The sequence below is a fragment of the Takifugu flavidus genome, chromosome 22, assembly GCF_003711565.1.
Source record: "Takifugu flavidus isolate HTHZ2018 chromosome 22, ASM371156v2, whole genome shotgun sequence".
Taxonomy (NCBI): domain Eukaryota; kingdom Metazoa; phylum Chordata; class Actinopteri; order Tetraodontiformes; family Tetraodontidae; genus Takifugu; species Takifugu flavidus.
This window is the reverse complement of record NC_079541.1, coordinates 8,513,480-8,519,479: the sequence shown is the minus strand read 5'-3', so window position 1 is coordinate 8,519,479 and position 6,000 is coordinate 8,513,480. Positions and strand designations below refer to the sequence as shown.

General features: G+C 45.4%; 1 protein-coding gene across 1 annotated transcript in view; it reads left to right on the top strand.

Annotated features, from left to right (window-relative positions):
• Nucleotides 1–2,634: 2,634 nt before the first annotated feature.
• The window catches only part of nav3 (neuron navigator 3), a 282,063-nt gene continuing 278,697 nt past the window's right edge, over nucleotides 2,635–6,000 (top strand). Inside the window, exon 1 of the mRNA XM_057021866.1 lies at nucleotides 2,635–2,880. The gene's annotated coding sequence lies outside the window, so the exon portion shown is untranslated. The remainder of the gene's footprint in view (nucleotides 2,881–6,000) is intronic.

The following is a 6,000-nucleotide window of genomic DNA, read 5'->3' as shown; positions in this document are numbered from 1 at the left end:
CTGGATTTCTGTCCTTCACGCGACACCCTATAATGATCCATGTTTAGGCTGTTCGCAACAGACTTCTGTCTGTAATTATTCATGCGGAGAAGATTTGTTTCAGTCCTTTCCTTTGACCTTCAGAACGACGGTGCTCCAGCTCTGACGTGCCTAGTGTCTAATGTAATTCATCTTTTTTAAGTTCCTACTATGATCAGCTTGGTTAATATGCCTGTTTACAGGGTGTTTTACAACACAAGGTTTTAAATTACACACAATTCTGATTCTTTGATATTTTCTGGACATTTTGGGAGTCTTTAGTGTTTCTTTACAGCTTATAAAATATCAATTTTAATCTGTTTTCCTCTGTGTTGTCAAGACAACAGCGTCTGCCTGTCCTTGGCACGTTACATTCTGCAAACTGTTGCTACCTCGTGTTTGTGCGCTCTGGGGTTCAAACGCGCATGGGCGAGCACAAATAATGCAGTGACGCATAAATAATAGATATGTTTGATAAAACTGTGACTTTATGTTGACCTTTGGATGCTAATCTATAGTGGAAAAAAAATTAATGATCACTTGATTGTTTTTTAGTGGTGATTGATTGATTGCATCGTGACTGGACTTGAAATGACAAGAATGGTTGCCAGGCAATCAGTCAAATTTACACACACACACACACACACACACACACACACACACACATTCAGAGGGAGGGAGAGAGAAAGAAAGAGAAAACATTACCCAAATTACACTCATGTTCGGCAGGTTTGACGACGTGGACGAGAGCGATTGGAATCAGCACAGGCGTGTGAGTGTGCGTGCACGTGTGACAGAGGGCAACGGGCAGGAATGTTTGCATTAATGCTGCGTGTGACCTCTGCACTCAGCAGTAGATGTGGGGAAATCTTGTTGAAAACCCACAATCCCTCCATCTTTTGAATATATCTGATGGCGGTTTCTATAGAAACCAACAAGACGATCGAGGGATCACAAAACCGGATTATGATGTTATGAGGAACAGCGAGTGTTGAGTATTGAATTTGAAAAAACTCGATGATAAAATGTCACAATTTATTGGTTTACTGGTCGGTGGGAGCTCAGTCTGTTGGGAACTGGGCTGAGAAACGGAGGGTTCTTGATTCAAGCCCCAGGGCAGACAAAACATGGAAGGTGTTCTAGTAGTAGGGAAAAGTGCCAGAACACCTTCAGAGCACTGCCAAGGTACCCTTGAGCAAGGTACTGAACCCCCAAATGCTCATATAGGGCTCTGTGATGAACTGGGGACTCATCCAGGGGTGGATCTGCCCTCACCCATTGTGACCCCGAAAAGGGTAAAATGGTGGAGAAGATGAGAATTTATTGTTTTATTCATTTTCAAGAGGAGTACTTTAATGGCTACAATACAAAAGTATTAACAGAACTTTAGTTATATTTATGACACTCAAAGGCTCCATTATGCAAATTTGAGCTCAAACCCCACGCTGATCCACGAACATTAACAAAAACATTAATTTATTACAGCTTGGAGCCACTTAACTGTTTAAACAGTCTCGGGTTGTAGAAAATGAAAATAATTCTATTGTTATTATAATGTTTCATATCTTTAAAAAAAGGGAAGTTGTTGCCCTTAAACACAATGCCTCGGAAATCTTGACTTTTCCATGTTTTATTTATTCCCTCATTGGTTCCTCTCTAGTCCCTGCAAATGTCATTGCAAAATATGAAAGTTTAATGTTGCTTTAAAGCTGCACGGGGAATCTGGAGGGCGGCCGAAGGACTTCAGGCAAGATTTATTGTTTTAAAAGAGCGCCCTGCACAAAAGCCTGCAAGTTTCTAAGGATTTTACACCTAAATAGCTGCTTTTGAAAACCATTTTGGGGCTTTTGTCCCCAGCTTTTGCTGGCTAGAAACAGGGAAAATAAGGAAAAAAGAAGGGAGGACCTGCAGCAAACGTAACCAAGCTGGATCTGAACTCAGGTCAGGTGCGTCAGGGGCTATAATCTCCTCTGATGGTGCATGGGAAGAACTCTGTGAGCAACCAACCACAGCAGGATAGTTAACATCTGCTTCACAGAAAAGGTAATGATAAATAAAGTTCCAGAGTACGTACCTGCTGTTCTCGCACGTGCCAATGACATGTTGGTCTTCCTCCTTCAAACAAAGCCTTTATGATTTGTCACATGTTTTACCTGTGAAAGCTTAAAAAGAGCAGATTAATCTTGCATCTGTTTCAACACAAGTAAATTGTCTAGGGAGTACTGGGTTAATCAATCAATCAATCAATCAATCAATCAATCAATCAATCAATCAATCAATCAATCAACACATCACCGATTTACAAAGACCCCCCCCCCCCACACACACACACACACACACACACATACACACATACAGTATATACACAATTTAAGCGGCATCCCAGTCACGTGATCAACGCAGCTCGTAAGATTTTCTGACCCCCCCTTACTGTTTGCCTGACTCTTGTTGCTGGGCAGGACAAGTCAAGGATCGCCCTTCTCTGTGGTTCCCAGTTCTCCGGATCCCAGTAGCGTCCCCGCTCTCAGAGGGGATTTGGTGTACCGTAGCGCCATCTGGCGGTGCGGCCCCGCAGCTACACCCCCACGCTCTGAGCGCACAAACGGGCTTGACGCTCGGAGATGTGCAGGGCTGCTGTCGCTTTCCTCTCAGCGCGAAGGCAGCCTCCTCTCCCGCAGACGCCCGAGCTCACAACCGTCCTCTCAGTCAACCTTTAAGAAGACCCAAAACTACATTTTCCGACGCTGGACCCCCGCTTCTAAAAGCCTCTTCAGTGCGCTGGATTCAGTGCATGGATAAAAAAAAAAAAAGCTGCGGAAAAGAGACAGAGGTCCTCCCCTCCTCAGCTGCTGTACACGCCAGGTAAGACAATTTACCACCAATTTAGCAGGAGAGACGTGTCCCTGGGCTGCTTTTTGTGGGGAAAATAGCGCGGATTGTTCTGTATCCACGCACCTGCTCCGGATGAATGAACGTGGGCGTAAAGAAACAAATCACTTCTCTCGCAAGGTGCTGTCAGGAGACCAACACGGGCGTTTTATCAGTTCTAAAGATGCTGTCATGCACGTACGTAGACTTCTCCAGTCGGTGCTGTGGCATTTTTTGGAAGATGCAGCGACTTCCATTCACTGGCACCTTTCAGGAAAAGCTTCCAGCATTGGAAACTTTCCATCGGGATGCTGATATGGACTCTATACTGCCTCCACCAGTTTATGCTATAAAACTTTATGCAAAGCTGCAGACTCTTTAAGCTGCCCCTGATTCTGCTCTTCATGATCTCAGATGTACCAGAGGGGCGCACGTCGGAGTGCTATCAGGGACAGATGTGTGTTAGGTCTCATCTTGATCCATTTAGTATCCTTCGCAGACAGTCCGCTTTCATGAATGCCTGGAACCTTTTATTTATTTTTTTTTAATAATAGATGGCCAAATCGATTTTCTGGCACGCAGCATCGATTTTTGTCTGGAACTGTGAAGAGTCATCTTATAAGGAGCCGGTAAAAGTCAAAAAATCCATATTATAAATCCTGCAACAAATTACAAAATTGGGTTTCGGATAAGCCGATAGATGTGCTGATGTCACTTAAGGTTGGAAATCACGGGGGAAATAACGAATTTGGAATATGGCTGTAATGTATATCGTATCCAAATATTCGACACGATGAGATTCGCTGCCTCGAGGGGAAAATCGTGTTTCCCTCCCTGTTTTTGTTCCAGATAATTACGACTCCTTTATTGCCCTAATTGGATTACACACCCAAGTCAGATGCACCAGTTATTCCCCTGCTTGAGTAATGAGTGTGTTGCTGCGGCATCTGGCGTCCTGTCCCACAGGAAGAGTGCGAGGACAGAGAGCTTCTCTAAGGGGGTAGGCGACAATTGTGATGGGGTGCTAGAACTCTGCACTCTTGTTTGGGGTGGTTGGGATCAGGAAAGGGGTCAACCCAGGAGATTTAGGTATCCAATGAGGCGGCTTGTCGGGACCAAGACTTGCTCCATTTGGGCCAGTGTTGGGGTCACAGGGCGTGAGAGGAAGTGATGTAAGAAAACAAAAAGCAGAGGGGTTCTTTGACTGTCCGCTGCCACGCTGAACAGGCAAAGCTGTTGTGCCCGTTGAACTCCGCGTCCTCACCGTCCAGCCCTCCTTGTCCTCACCGTCCACCCCTCCTTGTCCTGACCCTCCACCCCTCCTTGTCCTCACCGTCCAGCCCTCCTTGTCCTCACCGTCCAGCCCTCCTTGTCCTGACGCTCCACCCCTCCTTGTCCTCACCGTCCAGCCCTCCTTGTCCTCTCAGCTCCTGACTCTACCTCCAGTCAGTCCCCGCTGCCACCCCCCCCTTTTCTCCCGTACCCTCATTAAATCTATCATTTGGCGCCGCTCTCCATCCCGTCTACTTACCGCGCGGATGTTTCTGGGCGTTGGAACTTTCCAGCCTTCCCGTCTCCCGAGTCCCATCTTTTTTTGGTCTCATTCCTTTCACTCCAATGTCCTGGGAGCCCTCGGGGTCACGTCTGCATAGAATCGGGAGGGGGGGGGGGGAGGCTAACGTTTTGAGATCAGTGATCGGCGCAGAGATTTCATTCCAAGTGCCGGATTCAATCTGTCAACGATGGTTTAACAGCCTTCGCGAGAGGCAGCGACATGTTTGCCCATCAGCGCAGATTAGCGCTATTGTCACTTTATGGGGCAAATCCCATTTGGTTTATTGAAGCCAAAGTCATACCTGGAGACACAATATTAGCAGTGTGGTTCAACTGTTCACACTTTCCTCTGACTCTCTACACTGTTCTCAGAGAGTTACCATAAAGAAGGACAGAAGACTGAAGCCGGATGTGATAAACGCAGAGCGACGGGCCTGGAGAGGGGCGGTTTTGTCTCCACACAGAGAGAATAGGTGATGGGGAGTGTGGCTGGGGCTGGGGGGGTTGTCATCTAGTGGGGGCTCAGGGCAGACGGCTTAAGAAGCTGCTGTTTGAGGATGCTGAGTGAACTTGTCGCTAAGATCTGGGCCCGTTTCCCAGAGGAACCAGGAGTAGCGGCTGAGTGCTCCAGCGTGACGAGCGGTCGTTAATTAAAATGAGCTGCTCCTCTGACAAGTGAGTTATGGGGTTCTCCTCCTGTTTCAGAGCGACTTCATGTTGTGTTTTCCTCCATAGTGAGCAAAACAGAAGGCAGGATTGAAGGGTGGGTATTTATATTCTGAACAGGAGCTTTAATGGAGCCTTTTGGCCCTGATTTTGCTGAAATCACTCATCCTGGAAATAGAAAACTGTGATTCCATGATAGAAAACTTTGTCTCTGACACAAGGCCATGCGTAATTACATGGATATATGTGTGCTGTCAGACTCTTCTCTGTAACACGAGCGTGTTTATATTAGACCACGCAGATATTGGCTACTGATCATATAACTCATTAGCATGGAATATTGTATGCATGCGGTAAATTTGAGCTATTTCTGATGGCAAATTCATTAAAGCTGGGGCGATTCGAGCCTCCAAAGCTCTTGCTGTAATCAGTCTCGACCAGTAATGCTCCCAGTTGTATCTTTACTACGGTACTCTAGATTTAGCTAACACGCGTCTTGTGGCGTCCATGATGTAAGATTTTTATAACTGGTGTCAACTGGCATGTCGCAATGTTGTCAAATAGGATGATTCAAAACAATGCAAAAGCCGGAGATGGAGATTTTTTTGTTATAATTTTAGTGAGATTTTTGTAATTCCTTAACATGTCAATACACAGCTAGGTGTTGTTACTATTTGACGTAGATGGAAAAAGGAGGATTTGATGCCACGACATTAAAAAGTGGATAATTTGTGGGTTATGTCATGAAGTGTTTCTTTTTTTTTAAAAAAAAGAAAGCTGATGAAGTAAATGGTAGATAAAAAAAAAGTGAGAAGTGAGCCATCTCACTTCGTTCCTATCTCTGAAAGTTTTGTAAATCCTAATTAAAACCACATTTATTTATTTTTCTTATAT